We start from the raw sequence: 26,794 nt of genomic DNA, 5'->3' as shown, positions 1-26,794 counted from the left end.
AGGAATTGCACCGAATATGCAGATTGCTTTGGGAGTTATGAACATTTTAACATTATTAATCTCAAATTTGTTCCTAGGAATTTCACTATTTTTGATGCAATTATAAATGGAATTCTTATTTCTAATAGTTCATTATTAACATACACAAATTTCTGTATATTAATTTTATATTCTGAAACTTTCTGAATTCATTTATAAACATGAATAAGGTTTTGGTGGCAACTTTGGAATTTTCACATATTGCATAATGTCATATGCAAACTGTGACAGTTTTATTTCTTCGTTTTCAATTTGGATGCCATTTATCTCTTTCTTGTCTAATTGCTATGGCTTGGCATTGCAATACTATCTCAAATAAAAGTGGTGAGAATGGGCATTCTTGTCTTGTTTCTGTTGTTAGAGGAATAGCATTCAGCTTTTCACTGTTGACTATGATATTAGCTGTGGGTTTGTCATATACGGCCTTTATTATGTTGAGGTACACTTCCTCTATATCTACATTGTTGAGAGTTTTAATCAAAAAATCGATGTTGAATTTTGTTAAAAGTTTATTCCAAAAAAAAAAGTTTATTCCACATCTACTGAGATAATTGCATAATTTTTATCTTTTGTTAATGTGTTGTATCATGTTGATTGATTTGCAGGTGATAAACCATCCTTGCATCTCAAATAAATTCCACTTGATTATAGTGTATCATGCATAAAAAGTACTGCTGAATTTAGTTTTCTAGTATTTTCTTGAAGTTTTTTGCATTCATGTTCATCAAGGATATTGGCTGGCGATTTTCCTTTTTTGTAGAGTCTTTGTCTGGTTTTGGTATCACAGTAATGCTAGCCTCTTAGATGAGTTTGAAAGCAACCCCTCTGCTTTACCATTATGAATAGTTTAAGAAGAATAGCTATTAGTTCATCTTTAAATGTTTGGCAGAATTCAACTGTGAAGCCATCTGGTCCTGGACTTTTGTTTGTTAAGAGTTCTTTTGATCATAGGTTAAATTTCATTAGTGATCAGTTAAATTTCATTAGTGATCATTAGTAATAAAATTTTCTTTCTTCCTGACTCAATCCTATTAGATTGTTTCTAAGAATTTATTCATTTCTTCTAGGTTTTCTAATTTGTTGGCATACAATTTTTCCTAGTCATCTCTTATCTTTTGTGTTTCTATGGTGTTGGAAATTGTTTCATGTCTGATTTTACCTATTTGGGCATAATCTCTTTTTTCTTGATGAGCCTGGCTCCATATTTGTCAATTTTTTTTTCATCTTTTCAAAAGAATCATTCCTCTGTTTCACTGATCTTTACTACTGATTTGGGGCCTCTATTTCATTTATTTACATTCTGATACTTTTTCCTTCCTTCCTTCCTTCTACTAACTTTGGGCTTTTCTGTTTGTTTGTTTTTTCTATTTTTTTCTGTTTCTAGTTCCACTAAATGTTAAATTAGATTTGTTTGAGATTTTTCTTGTTTTGTGAAAGTAGGCCTGTACTCACTATGAACTTCCCTCTTAGAACTACTTTTCCTGTGTTCCATCTATTTTGAAACTTTGTGTTTCCATTTTAATTTGTCTCAAGGTATTTTTTTATTTCCTCTTTGATTTCTTCATTGACCCACTGCTTGTTAAGTAGCGTGTTGTTTAGCCTACATGTTTGTTTTTTTCTAGTTTTCTTGTAATTGATTTCTATTTTCAGCCCATTATAATCAGAAAAGATGCTTGATATGATTTCAGTCTTTAAATGTACTGAGCCTTGTTCTGTGGCCCTACATGTGATGCATCTTGACCAGTTTTCCATATACACTTGAAAATAATGTGTATTCTACAGTTTTTAGACAGAATATTCTGTGAATATCTAAGAAGTCTAACTTAAGACCAGTATTTCCTTAGTGATTTTCTGTCTGAATGACGTAGCTATTGATGAAAATGGAATATTAAAGTCTCTTACTAGTACTATATTAATGTCTAATTCTCCCTTTATTCTGGTTAATATTTGCTTTATATACTTAGTTGCTCCCATATTGGGTGAATAAATGTTTGCAAATGTTATATACTCGTTTTACTGACCACTTTATCATTATGTAACAACTATCTTTGTCTCTTATTTCTGTCTTTATTTTAAAGTCTATTTTGTCTGATACTCCTGCTTTTGTTGTTGTTGTTTTTGGTTTCTATTTGCATTTTCCCATCCCTTAACTTTTAGTCTGTATGATAGTGTGCTTACCTCTAAAGTGAGTCTCTGGTAGGCCACATACAGAAGTATTTTGTTTTTTAATCCATTCAGCCATCGAATTTCTTTGCAGGTTTAGTCCATTTACAGTTAAAGCACTAATTGATGGATATGCACTTATTTCCTTTTTGTTAAGTTTTTTTCCTAGCTGTTTTTGTATTTCTTTATTCCTTGCTTTCTATCTTTTTCTCTTCTCATGTAATTTGATTTCTCTAAGTTTATATATACATTCCGATCTCATTTTCTTTTATATATTTACTATAAGTTTTTCTTTGTGCTTACTATGAGATCATATATAACATCGTATTCATATGATATTCTTTTTTAAATTGATAGTAACTTAATTTTGAACATATTTCAAAGCATTATACTGTTGGTCCCTGCCACCTACACTTTATATTTTTGATGACATATCTTATACCGTTTGACTTTATATCCTGACTACTATATTTTAAATTCATTTTACTACTTTGGTTTTTATCCTTTGTACTTGCTTTATAAGTGACTAATCCACTACCTTTATTATATATTTACATTTTCTGATGATATTTTTTACTTTTCTATGTTTTTCTTTCTTCCAGTTTTGGAAAATGATTGACATACATCATTGTATAAGCTTAAGGAGTACAGCATAATGTTTTGTCTTACATATCATGAAATGGAGACCAGAATAATTTTAGTGAATATCCATCACCTTCCATACATATAAAAGAAAAAGAAAAACCATTTTTTCTTGTGATGAGCATGCATAGAATTTACTTTCTTAACAATTTTCATATATAACATATAGTTGAGTCAATTATATTAATTATGTTTTATATTACATCTCTAGTACTTACAACTGGAACTTTGTACCTTTTGACAGTCTTCATCCAATTTCCCCTCCCCCATCTTCTATCTCTAATAACTGCAAATCCAACGTTTCCCTGCCAGCAGAACCAGGACCTTTATAGGCATCATTCTTGTGCTGCATGCATCTGCTGGCTGTGATATGGCCACAACTGTTGAGCAGGAAGGATGGAGCTTGGGACACTTCTCTGGAAGTGTTGTGGCTTGATCTTTGTGCAGGGTGGGTAGAGCTCAGGGCATTCACAAGACCCAGTTATGGGTCTGCTATTGTCTGGGGATGGTGGGGCTCAGGGCATTTGCTGGGCCAGTTATAGCCCTCCACTGCATGGGAAGGGTAGGACTGAAGATATTTACCCAACCTAGTTCTATGTGAGATGCTGCCTTAATTTATTCTGGATATGTGTCTTGCTGTTGAGAGCATGCAGAGGACTCTCATTGTTCCAAGGAAGGGTATCTCATTTAGCACCTCATTTTAGGCTGATTGGAGGCCAGACTCTCAGGCAGCAGCTTTTAAAGTATGTAGACATATAGTCTTGAAAAGCTTGTCTATGCATGTGAGCTGCCTACAACTGATGGAGCAGTTGTTTAGCCAGTCCTCAGTTTCTTTTCACAGGGAAAAGAATATATATATACAGGTATTCATTTGTTGTACCCATGAAAAGAGGTAAATTCAGGCTATTCTTACACCGCTGTCTTGAACATTTTCTTCTCCTTGGCTTTCAGATGGCCACACTTTCTCTGTGTGTTTACATGGTCCTTCAACAGTACACAACACCCCCTGCAATCTCTATGTATACTCTCTTCTTATTATAAGGACACCAGTCAGATTGGATTAGGGCTCAACTCAGTGGTTTCATTTTAACTTAATTACAACATCAAAGACCATATTTGTAGTCAAATTCTATATTCTGATCTACTATGGTTAGGGCTTGAACATATGAATTTTGGAGGAACACAATATAGTCCTTAACAGTAACTTAATGCTTAGTTACATGATTATTTTAATACTTCTTTTATGCATCAGGAGAATAACAGAATATTTTAGAAATCACTTATTATTAATTATAGAGCAACTGATCTTATAACTTGTTATATGGACTTATTTGATTACACCACTATTTTCATTTTATAATGTGCTATTTGACCACATACCTAAGCAAAATTTTAATGGCATTAAAAGTGTTTTATAAGGGAGCTGTATTTTTCATATTCTTTAATTCTTATATGAATGAACTAAATAGTAAGAATGTAAAAAGTATTTTATTTCACAATTATACCCTACTGGAAATCTCATATAACTTTAGAGTCTATAATTTCTTAAGGTTGGTTCATCTTCACTATAAAGATAGTTAGAAGAATTCTGATGAAATACTTATATAACACATTTATATTAATAATATATTTTCCCTCCTAGACTTTAAGTCTTTGATTTAAAGTTAGAAACCCATTAAAAATATGTAATAAGGTATATTGAAACTATCTCAAGTTTTAGAATATTGCAAGCCTGCCATTTTGATACTATTTCCTCTTAATAATTAGTGATAGAATTCTTAATATTAGTGTTTTAATATGTCACTTAAGATTCCCAAGGTTTAAATCAATCTCTGGAAATTACTTGCAGAATTAGTGTTTGTGTATGTGTGTTTCTATTTCTCCTTTTTGATGAGTCTCTAGAAGTTATTCCTTCAAAAAAAATTTTTTGAGAAAAAAGATTAAATGGCTTTGTATAAATGTGAAGATGGCTTGTTTTCTTTTATTTGGAGGCTGTCAGGAAACTAATAATTGGGGAAGGGGAAATGGTTTATTGTAGTTAAATTGGGGGTTGGAGAGGGAAACTGATAAAGCAAAGAAAGGGTGTTTGCTGCTCTAAGAGTAGCAGCCCTTCAATGACTATATGATCTGTTGTCACCTTCCAAGATCCTCTCAGATAAGGCTGGTTTCTGCAAAGTGGCCTTATCTGCAGAATAAGGATATTTCAATAATGTCAATATCATCAGCAAAAGGATCTTTGCACATGCTATTTCTATCCAGAATACCATCCTCTCTTTATATAACTAGATCCATTTTATCTTTCAGGTCTAAACATATTTACTGTCACAGAGATCTCTCATAGACCAACTTGTGCCTTAATCACTTATTTAAACTCCCTTATTATTTTCTACCACATATATGTTCAATTCTTCAGTTTCATAACTAATAACAATATAGTTATATACTTGTCTATTTATTAAATGAATGAGTGATAATAATTAGTATGTATACAGTGATAATAGTATGTATACGAATGTATGATAATAATTAGTATGTATACAGTAGCATTTGCATCTGAGGTTAGCAAATGATCTAATCTATCTGTACCCACAATCAATGATCTATAGCATAACCACAGGTAACTTCCAAAGACATAAATCTGACTTTTTCCACTGTCAGACTGACCTGATTCAGGGATTCTGAATAGGCTTTAGAGTTAAGGCAAAGGCCTGGACTTATTGAGCACACCAGTTTCATTTCAGACTCAGATGTTAAAACTCCAAAAGTTGACTCCCCTTTCTGTAATTTACCTACCCATTCCTGTGCTCCAACTGCACCCTATCCCTACCTCCAGGATAGTATTTACTACACTATAATTTCCTTGGAAAATAACTTTCTTATTTGCTCCTCTACACCCACTGCAAGATCCAGCACTTTGCACATAGTTATTACTCAATAATTTTCTGAGGGAGTTCCCATCATGGCTCAGAGGAAATGAATCTTACTAGAATCCACAAGGACAGAGGTTCAATCCCTGACCTTGCTCAGTGGGTTAAGGATCCGTCATTGCCATAAGCTGTGGTGTAGGTCACAGAGGCAGCTTGGATCTGGTATTGCTCTGGCTGTGGCTGTGGCGTAGGCCAGAGGCTATAGCTCCAATGTGACCCCTAGCCTGGGAACTTCCACATGCAGCCCTAAAAAGACAAATAATAATAGTAGTAGTAATAATAATAATAACTTCATGAAAAATAAATGAATTACTTCATCCTACATTCCAAATGTGCTTAAAATATGAATTAATAACCATGTTGCTCCTCATAGATAACTCTTATTATATTAAGGTCATTCTCTTTATCAGTATTGGGCAAGAATTCTTATATAGCCAAAATTTACTAGAGGTGATTGGCTATTGACCAGTCTAAATATAGACTGCTGTGTTTCAGTTTGCCAGACTTTCAAACAGCCTATTTATCTAACTTGAACCTTTTTGGAGGGGTGGGGGTGACCTGCACCTTTTTTAAGGGGTGGAGGTATGCATCTGGCCTGTGTAAACATTTAATTGTGACTCTTTCCTCTGTGCTCTTGTTCTCTTTACTTGTATGTAATAAGTTTTCAGGACTTGCATTTGGAAGTCTATGCCAGGCACCATCTATGCCAGTAAGCTGAGCAGGAACAGAAAGAAATTTGATGATAATGAAGATAAGGAAGAAATAAAGAAAAAATGAACCAAGTAAAAGCAACACGCCAGTATGTTAAGGAAGACAAAAAAATAACAAAGATAGAAAAATATGACAGACTCCAGGCTAGGCACTTACCATGTATTATTACATTGGTTGGCACAAGGCTAGCATAGGGAAATTTTTCATATGAAACTGTAATAACTTGTTCAGAAGAGGAAGAAGTGTTCAGAGAATAAATGTTTGTGACATAGGTCAGAGAGGCCAGATTAAAGGGCTCTACTGCCTAAATTTAAGACAATTTAGCACCCAAATCAATGATAGTAAAATACTACAACATACAGAACAAAATTAGGAAAGCTTTAGCCCACTGATACATCAATTTTGAAATTAACTATGTAAAAGTTCAATAAGAAAAGCATATTAGATACATATTTAGGTTCCTCCCTCTGAAAAACATAGAGTACCAAGGAAAAGAGATTAAATTTATGGTGGAGAAATTTTACTGATACCACAGTAATTGGGTCGTCAAAATTAACGACACAATTAGAGCACAAACTGATATAGAATACCACCTAGGAAGATGCATTAAGTAGAGAAAATATAATGTCTATTCATGAGAAAACATTAGAAAGACCAAACTCCAGGGATGGTTTGTAAAATTACCAGTCTATAATGCTAAAAAGTGTCAGAATCATGGAAGTCAATGAAAGACTAAGGAACTGCTCCAAATTCAAGGAGACTAAAGAAATATAGAATCTAAATTCATCAGGTGATTCTAAACTAATAATTTTGTTACAAAGAACACTACTGGGACAATTGGTGATATCTGAAAAAAGCTGGAGGATAAAATGATAGGAAAATATCAAGAGTGACTTCCTGATTTTGATTGGTTGTATTGTGGCTTTATATGAGAATGTTATCATTTACAAGGTATCAGACTGGCAATTTAACTGTCACAGGATAAAATCCTTCGTGTTACATTTGAAATTTTTCTGTAACTTTGACACTATTTCAAATAATTTAGAAACAGTGTATTTTTATTGAAGTATAATTCATAGATTTAAAAAACAAATTTATTGCAGCAGGGAATAACTTTCTTCTAAATGAAACAAAAAAAAACATATATAAAGTGTAAAAATATAAGGAAGCTAAGTATAGGCTCAAAGTAATTCTTTACATTTAAACTAATTAAAAAATGGTATTCAGGTGAATCTTGGTGCAGAGATGAAGAAGAAATCACTATGCTTAATTATTTTTAAATTGTTCCACTGCCTTACATTGCACATGTGATGTACTATTTTATGCTTTAGGTAAAAAACATATTCCCTTAAAAACAAAAATAAAACAACAAACAAACAAAGTCATATCCCCTTAAGGTATCTCCCAGGAGAAGCCTGTTTAGAAAATCAAACTTTTAGATCTGTCTTAGACACTGATGAAAGAAATCAAAGAGGACACAAATAGATGGAAAGAAATACCATGCTCATGGATTGGAAGAGTTAATATTATCAAAATGACCATAATACCTAAGGCAATATACAAATTCAATGCAATCCCTATCAAATTACCAAGGACATTTTTCACAGAACTGAAACAAAATATTTTGAAGTTTGTGTGGAAGCACAAAAGACCCAGAATAGCCAAAGACATCCTGAAAAAGAAAAATGGAGCTGGAGGAATCAGGCTCCCTGACTTCAGACTGTACTACAAGGCAACAATCATCAAAACCATATGGTACTGGCACAAAAACAGAAATGTAGATCAGTGGAACAGGATAGAAAGCCCAGAATTAAACCCATGCACCTACACCCAACTAATCTATGACAAAGGAGGCAAGAATATACAATGGAGAAAAGACAGCCTGTTCAATAAGTGCTGCTGGGAAAACTGGACAGCCACATGGAAAAGAATGAAATTAGAACACTCCCTAACACCATACACAAAAATAAACTCAAAATGGATTAAAGACCTAGATATAAGACCAGACATTATAAAACTCTTAGAGGAAAACAGAGGCCAAACACTCTCTGACATAAATGACAGCAACATCTTCTCAGATTCACCTCTTAGAGGAAAACATAGGCCAAACACTCTCTGACATAAATGACAACAACATCTTCTCAGATTCACCTCTTAGAGTAATGATAGTAAAAACAAAAATGAACAAATGGGACTTTATTAAACTTAAAAGTTTCTGCAGAGCAAAGGAAACCCTAAACAAACAAACAAACAAACAAAAAAGAAAACCACAGAATGGGAGAAATCTTTGCAAGTAAATCAACTAACAAGGGATTAACTTCCAAAATTTACAAACACCTTCTTCAAGCTCCATTCCAAAAAAACAAACAACCCCATCAAAAAATGGGCAGAAGATCTAAACAGTTCTCCAAAGAAGACATATGGATGGCCAAAAAACACATGAAAAGGTGTTCAACATCACTCATTATTAGAGAAATGAAAATCAAAACCACTATGAGGTACCATCTTACACCAGCCAGAATGGCCATCATCAAAGAGTCTACAAACATAAGTGATAGAGAGGGTGTGGAGAAAAAGGAACCCTAGTACACTGTTGGTGGGATTGTAAATTGGTGCAACCACTGTGGAAAGCAGTATGGACATGCCTCAGAAAACTAAACATAGAACTACCATTTGATCCAGAAATCCCACTTCTGGGTATTTATCCAGAGAAAACCATGACTCACAAACACACATGTACTCCAATGTTCACTGCAGCACTATATACAATAGCCAAGACATGGAAACAACCTAGATGTCCATCAACAGAGGAGTGGATCAAGAAGAGGTGATACATATACACAATGGAATATTACTCAGCCATTAAAAGGAACGAAATACCAGCATTTTTAGCAACATGGATGGACCTGGAAATTATCATGCTAAGTGAAGTCAGCCATACAATGAGGCACCAACATCAAATGCTTTCACTGACATGTGGAATCCGAAAAAAGGACAGACTGAACTTCTTTGCAGAACAGATGCTGACTCACAGACATTGAAGGTACACAATACTTTGCAATCAGGGACATTTAAAAGAATTTTGTTGCTGAATAAAAGTATGTAGCAAAAGGTATATGACAATACAAAGAAAAGTTATCAAATTTGCAGTTTGAAACATGAGTTTGTTTTATTTCCATTATATTTATCTATTAAATCATGGGAAAGTGGACAAACCATTCTGAGCTTGAACTCATGTTAGGCAATCTATCACAGAGATGTTTAGATATTTATGTATATTATAAATGTAAAGCTGCTGACACTGGACTATTTGATTTGTTGCTTTTCTGTTTTAAATGTATATGAATTATTGATTAACTTTCATTTCAATAATCTATTTGACAATAGAGTATATTTCTTCATCAACTACTTGGCTCAGGATCAGTGGAATGACAAAATCAAATATTATGTAGTGTCTGTCAGATAAATTATATACAGATTCTTTCCTGGTACTAGAGATTCAAATGCATGACCTCAATGGCTCTTGCCATTCTGGTAGGATGATCTGCTATACGGGTGGTATGAAAGTGCCATTAATATCACTGCATCCCTTCATTTAGCTTTAAGCACAGTCTCAAGGAATATAGTTGATCATTATTCATAAATTTGGTGTTTATAAAACCATCTATTCACTAACATTTATTTGTAATCTCAAAGTTAATTCTAATGGCATCTTGTGATCTCTTGTGGCCATATACAGTGCAACAAAAATTTTGACTCTCCTGACATTTACATTCCCAGATGATGACAAATAGGGTAAAGCTCTGCCTTCTTGTTTGACCTCTCATATAAACAACTGTCTTTTTCATGGTCAATTCTGTACCACTTTTTTCGCACATTTTTGTGCTTTTTCTTGATGATTTTGTTTAAAATTGCTCCCAAGTATAATGAAATACCTTCTATCTCACTCTAATACAGATATATATCATTGGATTTAGGGCACACCTGGATAATCTAGGATGATCACCTAATCTCAAGATACTTAATATAACTGTACTTAGGGAAATTCATTTCAAAATAATGTAAAATTCACAGGTTTTAAGAATTCAGATATATCATGTGAAGGCCCATCATTCAACCAATTACACTTTTCCTTGTGGTCCCCCAAATTAACATCCATTTCATGTGTAAAATATATTTACCCCACCTCAATATTCCCAAAGATCTCAAGTCACAAACTCTGAGTTACTATATTGTATTAAGTTAAATATATATATTACAATCTCTAAATTATAACTTGAACATAGAAAATACAAAAAAAAACACTCATCAGACCTGAAGAATACAAAAAAAAAAAAAATGGAAAGTACACTAGATGGAATATCAGCAGAATAGATAATGCATAAAAATGAATCAGGAGTTCCCTCCATGGCACAGTGGGTTATGAATCCAACTATGGTAGCTCAGGTTGCTACGGAGGCTTGGGTTTGATCCCCAACCTGGCACAGTAGGTTAAAGGATCTGGCTGCATTGTATGGCTGCAGGACCCTGGCCCAGGAATTTCCCTATGACATGGTTGCAGCCATAAAAAAAAGAAATAAGTGATCTGGAAGACAGAATAGTGGAAATCACCCAATTGGAACAAAAAATTTAACAATGAATTTTTTAAAAAATTAGAATAGTTTAAGGGGTTTCTGGGAAAATATCAAGTGTACTGCATTCACATTACAGGAATCCGAGAAAGAAGAATAAGAAAGAGAAAGGTATAGGAAACTTTCCCTACCCTGGATAAGGAAATAGACAGCCTAGTGCAAGAGAGTCCCAAGCAAGATGAACCCGAAGACACTTACAATAAGACATATTATAATTGATTTAAAAAGTTAAAGACAAAGGGAGAATCTTAAGCAACAAGAGAAAAGCAACCAGGCATGTGCAAGGGAAGCCTTGTAAGACCATCAGTGAATTTCTCAGCAGAAACTTTATAGGTCAGAACTTTAAACTTCTAAAATAAAAAAATATGTGTATAACTAAGACTTCTCATCTAAGAGTAATCCAGAAAGGTTATCATTCAGAATTGAAGGAGAGATAGAGTTTCCCATACAAGCAAAAGCTAAAGATCAATACTACTTAAAAAAGAAAAATGAAAACAAAAAAGAAAAAAAAGAAATGTTAAAGGGTCTTCTTAAAATTGAAAAGAAAAGTTAGGGGATCAACCACCTAGAAAGCTAGTATGAAAGTTAAAAGACATAAATAGTAAGTCCATGTGTAACTAAATAAATTACTTAAGCAATACAAAAAAAATTAATGTAAAATGTGATGTACAAAACATAAAACACAGGAGGGGAAGTGAAAATATAGTGCTTTTTTAAAAATGTGCTCAAACTTAAATGCACATCCACTTAAAATAGACTGCTAAACACATAGAGATTATTATACATGAACCTCATAGTAACCACAAACCCAAAACCTAAAATAGATACCCACAGTAAGATAAAATAAAATAAAGAGGAAGGAATACAAACATAACACTAAAGAAAGTCATCAAATCACAAGGGAAGAGGAAAGAAGAAGAAACAGAGAACTATGAAAACAATACAATGGCTATAAGTAAATACCAATCAATAATTATTTTAAATATAAATGGACCAATTTCTCCAACTGAAAAACAGGAGTGCTCAATAAATAAAAGTACATGTATATGCTCCCTAAAAGAGACTCACTACAGATCTAAAGGCATACACAGACTAAAAGTGAAGATATGAAAAAGATATTCTATGCAACTAAAAATGAAAAGAAAGCTGGGGTAGAAATACTGATGGCATCAAAATAGACTTTAAAACAAAAGCTGTAACAAGAGACAAAGACAGGCATTACATAATGATAAAGGGATCAATCCAACAAGATGGTATAACACTTGTAAATATTTAGCACCCAAGACAGGCAATGGGAGGAAAATATTAACATATACATAAAAAAGAGAAATTTGGTGGCCTAGTAGATTAAGGATCTGGCGTTGTGACTGCTGTGGCTCAGATTTGATCCCTGAACTCAGAACTTTCACATGCTATAGGCAAAGACAACTAGAAAGAGAAAGAGAGAGAGATTTACAGAAATGTAGTAAAAAGAGGACTTAATGCCCCATTTACAGTAATGACTAGATCATCCCCAAAGAAAATCAGTAAGGAAACACTGGCATTTAATGATACAGTGGACCAAGAGACTATATATATATATAACATTTTATATATATATATATATATATATATATATATATATATATATATAGAACATTCCAACTAAACATCACAAGATACACATTCTTTTCATATGCACATGAAACATTCTCCATGGTAGATGATACATTAGGCCAAAAAACAAAGTTCAATAAACACAGGAATATTGAAATTATATAAAGTATCTTTTCTGAAAACAAATGTATGAACCTAGAAATTTATACAAGAAAAAGATGCAAAAGATACAAACACACAGGAGCTAAACATGCTTCTAAACAATGGGTCAATGAACAGATCAAAGAGGAATACAAAAAATATCTTGAGGAAATAACAGAAACATAAAACATCAAAATCTACAGGATGCAGCAAAAGCACTTATACAAAGGAAGATCACAGTGATAAAAGAAATGAGAAAAATCTCAAATAAACAGCTTAACTTAAACCTAAAGAAACTAGAAAAAGAAAAAAAAACAAAAGGGAAAGTTAGTAAAAGTAAGCAAATAATAAAAATTCAAGGAGAATAAATGAAATAGAGACTCAAAAAAACAGAAAAAAACTCAGCGAAACTAAGTGTTCTTTGAAAAGATAAAATGGATAAAACTTTAGCTAGACTCATCACACACAAAAACAGACAGTGAGAGAGAATTCAAATAAATAAAATCAGAAATCATAACAGGATCATAAGAAATAACTATGAATAACTGTATAGCAATAAAATGAACAACCAAGAAAAATGAATAAATTCCTAAAAACACATAAGCTTCCAAATCCAATTCCGGAAGAAATACAAAATGCAAGCAGACTGATTACCAGTAATAAAAGTGAATCAGTAAAAAAACAAAAACCAAAAAACCTCCCAACAAAGAAAAGCCTAGGACCAGACATCTTCATAGGTAATTTCTACCAAACATTTAAAACAGATTTAATGCCATATCTTACTCAAAAGATTCCAAAAAGTTGAAGAGAAAGAAACAACTTTTGAACTCATTATAGGAATCCAACATCACCTTGATACCAAAACCAGACAAAGAATCCAACATCGCCTTGATACCAAAATCAGACTAAAAAAGAAAATTAGAAACCAGTATCACTGAAGAAAACAGACATAAAAATCCTCAATAAATTATTAGCGAACTGAATTTAACAATATATTAAAAAGATCAAGTGTATCATAGGGATACAAGAATGGTTTAATATCCAGAGATCAGTCAATTTGATACACCGCATTAACAAATTGAAAAAAATCATATAATTAATAGATGAAGAAAAAGGATTTGACAAAATTCAACATCCATTTATAAAACTCTCTACAAAATGGGTATAAAAGGAAGAAAATGAACATAATAAAGCCCATATATGACACACCTACAGCTGACATCATACTCATACTTTTTTTTTTAGTAGCTGAAAGCTACTGCTCTAGGATCAGGAACAAGTCAAAGACACTCATTCTTGCTGCTTTTATTTAATATAGTATTGGAAATCCTTGCCACAACAACTAAAAAAGAAAGAGAGATAAAAGGCATCTAAATTGGAAAGCAAGAAGTAAAAATGTCACTATTTGGAGATGATATGATACTGTATATGGAAAACCTCAAGACTACACTAAAAATAATTCAGAAAGAAATTAGGATATAAAATTAATATTTAAATTCTATACATTAATAACAAATTATCAGAAAAAATGAATAAAACAATCCCATTTATAATTATATCAAAGAGAATAAAACACCTAGGAAAAATTTTAACAAGAAGGTGAAAGATCTATACCTAAAAGCTAAAAAACACTGATTAAAAAAACTGAAAACAATACAAATATATGGAAATATATTGTATCTATGAATTGAAATAATTAATATTGTTAAAATGTCTATGCTACCCAAAGCAATATACATATCAATTCAATCTTTATGAAAATACTGATAGAATTTTTCACAAAACTGGAACATAATTTACATAAAACCATGAAAGATCCTGAATAGTCAAAGAAATCTTAAGAAAAAAGAACCAACCTAGAGGCATTACACTCCTTAATTTCATACTATACTATAAAGGTATAGTTATAAAAACAGTATAATACTGTCATAAAACAGTATAATACTGTCACAAAAACAGACAAAGAAATTAGTGGAACAGAATTAAAAAGCCCACAAATAAAGCCATGCTCATATGGCCAATTATTCTATATCAAAGGAGGCAAGAATATACAATGAGGAAAAAACAACTTCTTCAATAAATGGTGCTGAGAAAAATGTATAGCCACATGAAAAAGAATAAATCTGGACCAGTAGCTTACACCACATATAAAAATAAACTCAAAATGGAATAAAGACTTAAATGTAAGATCTGAAACAATGTAACTCTAAGAACAAAGTATAGGCATTCAGGTCTTTGAAATTAGTCGTAACAATATTTTAGCAGATCTGTCTCCTCAAGCAAAGGCAACAAGAGTAAAAATAAACCAATGAGATTACATTAAAATAAAATTTTGTTCCCAGAGTGAAGAAACTATCAACAAAGTGAAAAGGAAACCTTAATAAACAGGAGAAGATACTTTGCAAATAATATATCTGATAAGGGTACAGTACAAGTCATCAAAAAAATCAGATTACAAAATGGGTAGAGGACCTGAAATGACATTTTTTCAAAGAAGATAGATTACTACTGGCACATGAAAAATTGCTCCACATCACAAATCATCATGGAAAAGAAAATCAAAACCCCAGTGAGATACCATTTCACACTTACCAGATGGCTATTATTAAAAAGACAAAAAAATAGTAATAACAAGTGTTGACAAGGATGTGGAGAAAAAGCAACACTTGTTCACTGTTGGTGAGAATGTAAATCATTCTATCTGCTATGGAAAACAGTATAGAAGTTCCTTGAAAAAATTAAAAAATATAATTACCACACAATTCAACAATTTCACTTCTGGGAATTTACATTAAGATAATGAAAAAACTAACTTGAAAACATATATGCACCTCTATGTTCATTTCAGTATTATTTACAATAGCCAAGATCCAGAAGCATTCTAAGTGCCCATTAACAAATAAACAGATAAAATAGAAATTATATATATATATAAAACATACATGTAATATATATGTAAAAGAATACATTACTCAATATAACAATATTACCCAGACATAAAAAAAAAATGAAATCTTGCCATTTGCAACACCGATGAACCTAGAAGGTATAATGCTTAGTAAAATAAGCCAGACATAGAAAGACAAGTACTCTATGATTTCATTTATATGTGGAACCTAAAAATCAAAACATACGAATGAAACAAAACAGAAAGAGATTCAAAGATAAAAAGAACAAACTGGTGGTTGGTGGTGGTGGGGAGAGGAGTGGGTGAAATAGGTGAAGATACTTAAGAGACACAAACGTCTAGTCAAAAAATAAATAAGTCATGGGGATGTAATACACTTAAAAGGGAATATAATCAATAATATTATAATAACTTTAATTGGTAACAAATAGTAACTACATTTATCATGGTGATCATCTCATAATGTATATAACTGGCAAAACACTATGTTGTACCTAGAAACCAAAATAACATTGTATGTCAATTATTTTTCAATAGGAAAAAATTTTAAAAGCAAAATACATGAAGCACTAAAGTGATATAACTGAAAGGAGAAATATACATACTTCCAATTATAGTGGGAAACTTCAATACTTTTCTCAAGAATTGTAGAACCACTAAACAGAAAATAAACATGAGTTTTATACTCCCTTTGGGATGTGGTCTCTGTAGTACTGATACAAAATTGAGGAAGGAAGACTCCCATTTTAGCAACCTGATAAATATATATGTATATAATTATGTGTGCATGTAAATGTCTATATTTAGATAGGACAATAAAAAGTGAGAGCAGAAGGAAGAAAGAAAAAAGAAAAAAGAAAAGAAAAAATACAAATAATAAGAAAAAGATTTCTAAAAGTATAACTATCAAAATATTAAACATCTGGAGACAGTGATAAAGTATTTATTATATTCTTTACTAATCTTTGTATTAGCTGAACATTTTACAGTAATCATTCGGTTGCACAAATTCCGAAAGAAAAGTAATGCTATTTCTCTTCTAAAAACTATGACTGTTATCTTCTGATGATATTAGTAAATTTGATTAATACCTTGAAAGTATTAAAAGTGATCTTTTTCCCACGTTAAATGTAAATAATAATGGTCTGGGTGAAGAAAATTCAAAATTACACTAAATTGATATTAAGAATGAAAGAACTCATATACTATTTTATTCTCTTTCCTTGGAAATGCATTTATTGAAAAAATATTTACCATGTAAGTATACCACTCAACAATTCTCTGTGAAACACTTAATAAAATACAGAATATAATAATCCTTAAGCAACATAACATGGTGATTTTAAGAACGAGGTGATTTTTTCCTTTTTTTTTTTCCTACTTTTATAAATTTTTACAGAACTGTATTTGCTTACATGAAAGTTAAAATTCACTCAGTTTCTAAAATGTTTGTTTTACTGTAGAACCGCCCATGCTCACTGGATTAGAAATCATGAGTGATTATCCACAAAGATAATGTCTAGTTGAATAACTAAAATATATTAACCATGTTTTATGAACAACAATGACTGGTTATATCAGAGGGAAAAAAAGAGAAGGTATAACACTAATTATATATAAATCATTTATTGTTATTTTAAAATAGAATTTGACTTGCACTATACATCATTTTTGCTATGTCCAGTTAAGACCACTACTTGCTGATCCATTTGTTGTTAAAATTAGGACATTTTATATTACTTGAAGTTTTTATGAGATTATCTCCTGACAAAAATGAAATCAGTTACGACCACATGACTCATGTTACTAAAATAAAAATCAAGATGTAAAACTGTTCCATCACCCCAAAGATCCCTTATGCTATCATTTATAGCCAGAAAAACCTCCCTTGTTCCTCACATGTAGCACCACTAAAATGTCAACATCAGTAGACTCTAGTAAGTTATGTATACATAATCAATTACCTAGAACAACTACTAAACAAGTGACAAAAAGGGATGTACTCAAAAACACTACAGCAAAACCAAAACAGAACTCTAAAAAGTGTTTAAGTAACCTATATTAAGGCAGAGATCATAACATAAAAATGGAAAACAGAGTACAACAGGAAAATATAAAATGAAAATTTAAATTTTCAGCCTTAATAAATATATAATTAAATTAAATGTAAATGGCCTAAATGCATCAATTAGAAGACAGAGACTTGCAAGGTAAATTTTAAGTTATTAACTAATAATATGAATCTGTAAGAAATACCTCAAATATAACAGTATAGATAAACTGAATGTAAACAGATGTAAAGAGATATACCATATATGTACTAATCTAAAGAAAGCATGGATGACTATATTATTAACAGAATAAGTAGATAGCAAAGCAAAGAAAGTTACCAAGATTAGAAAGGGAGGACACTAAATACTGATGGAAATAAGTCAGTCCAAAAAGAAGATATAGAAATCCTAAATACGTATTCACCAATCAGAAAGCTTAAAAATACTTAGTGATAGTACTGAAAGGATAAATTTTAAAAATTCACAATTATGGTTAGGGACACCAAATCACTCTGGTGATTAGAAATTACATTCAGAAATTACTTGACAGAGTATCAGCAAGGATATAGAATGACTGGGGAACTCTATCAGCCAAAAGGGTCTCACTGACATTGCTAGAACATTTTACCTAAAAACAGCAAAATACATATTCTTTTAAAAGTAACACTGAAATAGTTAACAAAATAGGTCACATAATGGTTTCTAAAACAAATGTCAACAAACTTTAAAAAAGTGAAAATATACAGAATATGTTATTTGAATATAATGCAATCAATTGATCACTCAGACTTCTAAATAATTTATGGGTCAAAAAAGAAGTATCAAGAGGAATAAAAAATTAAATTGAACTGAACGAAAATGAAAAGTACAACATATCAAATTTTGTAGAATGGGGTCAATGCAGTTGAGAAATTTATTATAGCACTAAATGTTTACATTAGAAAGCAAGAATGTCAAATCAAAATATAAGCTTCCACCTCTAAAAACTAGGAAAAGAAGAGCAAAGTAAATTTAAAGCACACAGAAGTAAATGGTCAATCAAGATAAATCAATAAAATTAAAAACAGAAACACTATTCTGTTCCATTGGTCTGTATGTCTATTTTGATACCAGTACCACACTGTTTTGATGACTGTGGCTTTGTAATAAATATTACTTGAAGTCTGGGAGAGTTATGCCCCCTGCTTGGTTTTTGTTTCTCAGGATTGCTTTGGCAATTCTGGGTCTTTTGTGGTTCCATATAAATTTTTGGATTGTCTGTTCTAGTTCTGTGAAAAATGTCATGAGTAATTTGACAGGGATTGCATAGAATCTGCAGATAGCTTTGGGTAGTATGGCCATTTTTACAATATTGATTTTTCCAATCCATGAACATGGAATATCTTTCCATTTCTTTACACCTTCTTTAATTTCTTTGATTCAAGTTTTATAGTTCTCGGCATATAAATCCTTTACCTCCTTGGTCAGGTGTATTCCCAGGTATTTGATTTTTGGAGGTGCAATTTTAAAAGGTATTGCATTTTTGTATTCCTTTTCTAATATTTCATTGTTGGTATACAGAAATGCAACTGATTTCTGAATGTTAATCTTATATCCTGCTACTTTGCTGAATTCATTAATCAGTTCAAGTAGTTTTGGGGTTGAGTCCTTAGGGTTTTCTACGTATAGTATCATGTTGTCTGCATACAGTGACGGTTTTATCTCTTCTCTTCCTATTTGGATGCCTTTTGTTTCTTTTGTTTGTCTAATCGCTGTGGCTAGGACACAAGAGTAAAAATCAACTCAAATGACTGATATGTCTAAATGTAAAATTGGGAATGGATAAACTGTGTTTCATCCATACAATGAAATATTACTCAGCCACAAATAAAAAAACAACTATTAATAAATGATATAACTTAGATGAATCTCAAGGGCCTCACCTTGAATGAAAAAGCCAATTTCAAGATGTGATATATTTTAAAACTCTTTTATACAGTATTCTGGAAATGACAAAATCACAATATAGAGAACAGATCAATGATTACTGAGGTATGACAGATTGTAAAGAAGTGTGAAAGAGTGACTTTGGTGAGATGGGACAATTCTATATATTGGGTCTAATGTTGGTTATAGAAATCTATACTCGATAAAATTTCATAGTATTACACTAAAAAGGGGATACATGTTAAAGTTTGTGAATAAATTAAATTAGTGAATCTGAATAAAATGCTTAGTGGATAGTACTGATCCAATGTCAATTTCCTGGTTATAATAATTGTACTAAGGTTATATAAGATTTTTGTCATGTAAGAAGTTGAGTGAAAATTACACAGGTGCTCTCTGGACTATTTTTCTACTTTTCAAAAATGAAAAGGATCCAACACACATGTGCGCATGCACACACGCACACACGCACACACACACACACACACACACACACCCCATAGATAAAATGTTTGCATTCACAGGCATGCAATCAAGGAGAACACTATTTCCAAATGAAGTCAGAGATGAGGGTGACGCTTCTACAAGCCAAGGAATGCCAGAGGCTATTAGCAAACTACTGGAAGATAGGTGAGAGTCAGGGAACAGATTTTTCTCTCACGGTCCTCAGAAGGAAACAGCTCTGTTAACATCTTGATCTTTGATGCTAGTCTCTAGAACTGTGAAAGAATAAATTCTATTGTTAATGCCACCCAGTTTGAGGTGCTTTGTTAAATCAACCCTAGAAAACTACAGACTACATATGAGGCAATTTGGTTTTCAGAATACACCATATTCCCAGTGTAAGACTGGACATGTATTTTCTAGCGATGATAAAACAGAAAATCTCTGTAATGGCCTGTCTGCTTGGGCTGCCATAACAAAATATCACACACTGGGTGCCTTGAACAACAAAAATTTATTTTCTCACAGTTCTCAAAGAAAGAAGTCTAAGACCAGTGTGCCAGCGTGGGCTGACTTCTGGTGAAAACTCCTTCTATCTCTCAGATGGCCACCTTCCTTATATGGGCTGCACATGCCTTTTTTCATAAGGACACAAATTGCATATGAGGGCCTCAACCTCATGATCTCATCTTGACCTGATTATCTCCCAAAGGCCTCATTACCTTATAACATCACGTTGGGGGTTAGAGCTTCAACATATGAACTTTGGGATGACCCAAACATTCAGTCCACAGCAGGCTCAAGAGGCACAACTGAGTTCATTAGGACTACATGGAAAGCTAGAAGACTAACTGAGCATTTATAAACTGAAAGGATTTACTCAGCACCACATTATCCCCCAAAGAGATTTTAACAGTGTGACAACCATAATCTTGATTTGATCCTTGCAGCTAGGCTAGGATTAATTGGCTTTCATCTCTCAACTACCTTCTCAAATTTATAAAGTCCCTTATTAAGTCCCCTTATAGGGAGTCCCCGTCATGGTGAAGAGGAAACGAATCTGACTAGGAACCATAAGGTTGCGGGTTTGATCCCTGGCCTCGCTCAGTGGGTTAAGGATCTGGCCTTGCTGTGAGCGTAGTGTAGGTCACAGATGAGGCTCGGATCTGGCTTTGCTGTGGCTGTGGCATAGGCTGGCAGCTGTAGCTCCAATTCGACCCTTAGCCTGGGAACCTCCATATGCCATGGGTACAGCCCTAAAAAGACTAAAAAAATAAATAAATAAAGGCCTCTTATAAAGTCCCGGAGCACCTGCCATTTCCAGCCCTGCAAAGACTTCCCTTTCTTGATCTACTCTCTTTTATTCCAGACAATTCTTTTCTGAGTCCATCTGTTTTCATATAAAACTGACAAAAGCAGCCAAAACATTTAACAAGCACCACTAATATCCATTTGTTACATAGTTTGCTTCCCAAGTTACTGCTGAAAAATTTTTCCAAACACTTTGCTACTGTGTACCATATTCACAATTTTTCCAGCCACCACTACCCAACTACTAAGGTGATGCCACAAACAAAGGTACCTGTTAGGGTAAGGATATAACTCTAATGTACCAATATCCATATCAGTCAGAAGAGGCTAACATGCTGTGAAAATAACCCCCAAATCTCACTAACTTAACAATAAAAACCAAAATTTTATCTCTTGTACGTACAAAATTTTATCATCTTGTACCTATGTAAAGTGGTTGAGGTAAGGGTCTCAGCTTCAGACACTCACAGGCTAAGGCTGATGAAAGCTCTGCCATCCTGTAACTGCAACATCTGCAGCACTAGACTGACTCAGGACAGTTGTTGCAGTGTGTGTTAGATCCTATTGTGGATATAAAGCATATTCTATATTTCTCTTCTATTTCCCATAGAATGAAGTAAATACTAAGTATAATTACTGCTTGATTTAGCAATAACAAAATAAACACAAAATGAAAGAACAAAAATATTAAACTATTCCCTCCAAATATGAAATCTATATACTTATGTTGTTACATAGTATTACATAAAAGTCATTTCCTACATAATCCCAAATAAAAATAGAAATTTTCCCATTTCTATCTTATGCTCTATTTAGACTAAATAATAAACTTATAAATTTTCATCAATAGGTAAGATAACCATGAACTGATCACCAGTTATATTCCAGATATTATCCTACAGGCACTATAAACACATGAAAAAAGTAGAGGCACATTAAAACACTACTTCATAAAAATATTAAATATATATCATTTTCTCAAATTCCTAAAGCCCTTAAATCATTATAAATTCTACTTGGTTTATTATGAAAATAGCATGAGTATTATAAGCAGACAATTAATCTGTGATTTTAGGAAGGGTTAACCTTAGAGAAAAAAAAAATTCACTAAGTAAAAAATCACTCATGTCATCTTTTCTTGCTTTTCCCTATTCAATACTATTTTCCTTTCTACCTCATCAGTCTGGATTCCTCAGAATTATATTTTATTTTCTAAGGAAATTACTGGGAACTGTATTTAGAGATTACTTCCCTTCAGTGAATCATTGTTAACTTTCTTTAATTCTACCTAACATACCTGTAAAATCCCAATTCTTAGCTTATGACATAAATCCACAAGAATGCAAACAATGGCAATGTGATTGTTCATGAATTATTTATGTATTATTTGAAACAAAGACCACCTTTATTATTACAAGAAAACATCACAAACATAAAATAAATAAATACATAAATAGGTCCTTCCAGTCTAAAGAAGTCACCAAGAGTTATGTATAGGGTAGTAGTATAGATCATTTTGTTCAAGGAAGGCAGATGATAAGAAAACTGACTATTATACCCATGTTTCAAGTAGTGTATTATGTTACTTTTACACAGATTCTATCAATTTTGTGTAGATGCTATTGTCACTGAATGACAAATGAGGAAATTAAAGATTAGAGATTTGTGCAGTATAATTGAGTTACATTGTTTAACAGTTATTACAAAGTTTTAAAACTTTTATTTCTATTCCATTATGCTATCTTCAAGCACTTATGAAACTATTTTATGTAGGTAAACAGAGGGCATTTTATAGCAAATAATTTAAGATCATAATATGAACCAATACCCTCTTAAAATATTAGCCAGTAGAAAATATATTTTGATATAAGAGATTCACACAAGAAAACCTCCAGAAACTTATAAGTTTACTATTAGTACTGTACCTAATTACCAAATATTTTGTCACATAAAATAACACAAATTTATTTCCCACAGTTTGTTAAGTCAGAAGTCCAGTGTACTTGGTTGGCTTGTCTGCTTATGTCTAATAAAGCCAAAATCAAGATTTCAGCAAAGCTTTGTTCCTTTTTGGAGGCTTTAGGGGAGAATCTTTTTCCAAGCTCATTCGAGTTGTTGGCAGAATTGTACCCTGTGCCCAAGGTCCTGTTTTCTTGCCATCTTAGCTCCCAGGGTTCTCTTTACCTATACTTGTAAGTGGATTCCTACATCTGAGAACAAGCAACAGTGGGTAGAATACTTCTCAAAATTCTCTATCTCCTCTGTCTCCTATTCTTTGTATCCCCTCTCTCTCAACTTCAACAGGGAAAGGTACTTCACTTTTAAGGGCTCCTTGATTGAATTGGGCCCCAAATCAAACCAACTCAAGTTCCATCATCTTAATCACATCTGCAAGTACCTTGTGACCTATATACCATATTAACAGGTTTCAGGAATTATGGTATGGATGTCTTCAGGGTATGAGTCTTTTTCAGTATAACACAATTTCACTGTCAATCTAAAAACCATAAAATAGGAACAGTGAAGTTTTTTTCACACTGCAAAGAAAATCATCATTCAGAATTATTCCAGTTCTCTTTATATAATAGCACAGCATACTATTGTATGTTTGGACAATTCTTTTGAATTAATTATTGTGATTAAAACCTGAACTCATTTGAGTGAATTCAAAAATACTTTGGCATTTGCTAAATATATTCAAAACAGACTTGACTATATATTATTGCAATGAACTCTTTTATTTGCTAAGTTTTGGGTCACAAATATTATAATAGCTATTTTTTTTCCTCCCAGGTGCGTTTAGCATCCAATTTTCTATATAGCCATTTAAAAGAAAAGAATTTGATTAAAACTGTATTATGATTTCTTCAAATGTAAATTTTAAACGTAACTTCTATTTAGTCTAAATGAGAGGTGTATATGCCATGAAAGTTACCCATCTCCTTCCATAAAAAAAGGGAATTAATACAACTATAATAAAATCAATGCCAAAAGATGTTGCTTTCAAAAACAGTAGATTACTAATTGACCTTTTTTTGCATTTACCATACTATTTATCATTTCAGCTGTTAGCTATCTTTCTGACAAGTGAATTTCTTAAAAATGTGTATGACATTTAACTGGATAGAGTTATTTGTCATTGAATAATTCAATGTCATTTCTTATTGCTTCATTTTAAGTGGTTGATCTAATTTTATTTGCAATGTACAATTTAGATGACTCATATTATATTGGTTAATGTCTAAATACTTTAAAAATTTAGATAAATGTGCTTTTCAGTTGTCAACATAATCAAATGGGGCATATGGGAATGAGATTAAACAGTTGATTACCTCCCATGATAGAATACATTTACTTTATCCTCCCCCTTCCATCTTGCTTTTCACATCTCCTCTAAATCTTTTCTAGAGCTCATTTTGTATTTCTAGATGTACAAAAATTTCATGAAATTATCAGTTGAGCTCCTTGGATTGATATCCCCATTTTCTTCTTTGCTTTATTCTAAATTTCCAGGTTTATATTTACTTTATCCTTTTATCTTCTGCACTCAAATTACACCTCCTTCCATAGACTGCACTGAAAATGAATTTCTGTGTCCTTTATCAAAGCTATAGGTAACACTTTCTTATTTATTTACCTTTTACTCACAAAAATTTTCATGGCTTATTAACATATATGTATTAATAGAGACCTTATTTTTATCTACCTTCTTCTATTAACATTAACTTCTTCAATACTTTTCAGTAATTTAGAAAGTACTTTCCTGAAAATTACACATTTATCACCATTTTCTGATGGAATTTGCTTTTAAACGTAGCTTTGAAAATTGTAGATTAATTGCCACAGTACTGTGTGTGTGAGAGAGACAGACAGAGACATAGACAGGGAGAGACAGAGAGGAAGAGAGAAAAATTTCTGAATAAATCTGATTAATCAGTTTTGTTCTATATAGATGATGATGTTGTAAGTTATTTTACCACTAAATAGATATTACTTCATTTATTTCCTCCTTTTTTTTTTCTTTTAATGGCCATACCAGCATATGAAGTTCCCAGGTTAGCAGTCCAATTGGAGCTGGAGCTAAGGGCCTACACCACAGCCACAGCAACACCAGATCCAAGCCGCAGCTGCGACCTATGCTGCAACTTGCAGCAACACCAGATTTTTAACCCACTGAGTGAGGCAAAGTATTAAACCCACATCCTTACAGAAAAGTATGTCAGGTTGTTAACCTGCTGAGCCACAATGGGAACTCCTATTTCCTCTTTTCTACTTTGCTTACATTTAATAATATTCAGGTCAATTTATAATATTTCATGGGAACACTACATTCTTCTTTCAATGTTTTCTTTCTTGAAAGACTGACTTATCCTGGCCACTCTCACTACACCAAATCCCCATTGGTACCTAACATGAAAATGTCTATAATTCCCAAACATGACTTATTATTTGTCTTTCGCCAATCTTCACACTACCTATTAAATTGCAGCACAAATAAATATACCGTCCATATGGGAAGGATTTTATCCCTATTTATCCTCAGACTCTGACCATTCGACCTCTCATATTTTTGATGTTAGTGAAGTGAACATATATTGAGAAAAATGTTATAAGGAGCCATCTTCTTCTACAAAGGCAGGGAATTGATTTGCAAAAAATGTATGTGCATTTTACAAATAACAAAAACATGGAAATATTAAGTTAGATCAAAGGAAAGATACGTTGCTAAGGTTAAGCTGCAAATTTATTTATGATTTCCTGAAAGTTATTAAGAAAAAAAATATTCTATTAGTTAGTGGCTGTATAGCTTAGGACTTTGTCCTTAGAAATGTGCACTGTTGGAGTTCCCATTATGGCTCAGTGGTAATGAACCCGACTAGTATCCATGAGGATGTGGGTTCGATCCCCAGCCTTAATCAGTGGGATAAAGGATCCAGCATTGCTGTGAGCTATGGTGTAGGTCACAGACATGGCTCAGATGTGGCATTGCTGCGGATGTGGCATAGGCCAGAGGCTTCGGCTCTTATTTGACCCCTAGCCTGGGAACTTCCATATGGTGTGGGTGCAGCCCTAAAAAGACAAAAAAAAAAAAAAGAAAAAAAAAGTGCATTGTTGACCAGCGAAGTTTAATCTTTTTTTTGATGTCATTAAAAAGGACTTTTTGTATATATGATAGATTTAAATCAATTTAGTAATTAATCATTTTTATTTTTCTATACTTACCCTATTTTTGGTTAGCAGGAATATCATCAAATTAGCATTTTTATTTCTTACCGTTGTAACTGGGCTTTTCTTTGCACATCT

This window comes from Phacochoerus africanus, chromosome 10 (assembly GCF_016906955.1).
Source record: "Phacochoerus africanus isolate WHEZ1 chromosome 10, ROS_Pafr_v1, whole genome shotgun sequence".
NCBI classification, from domain to species: Eukaryota; Metazoa; Chordata; class Mammalia; order Artiodactyla; family Suidae; genus Phacochoerus; species Phacochoerus africanus.
This window is presented reverse-complemented; position numbering follows the sequence as displayed.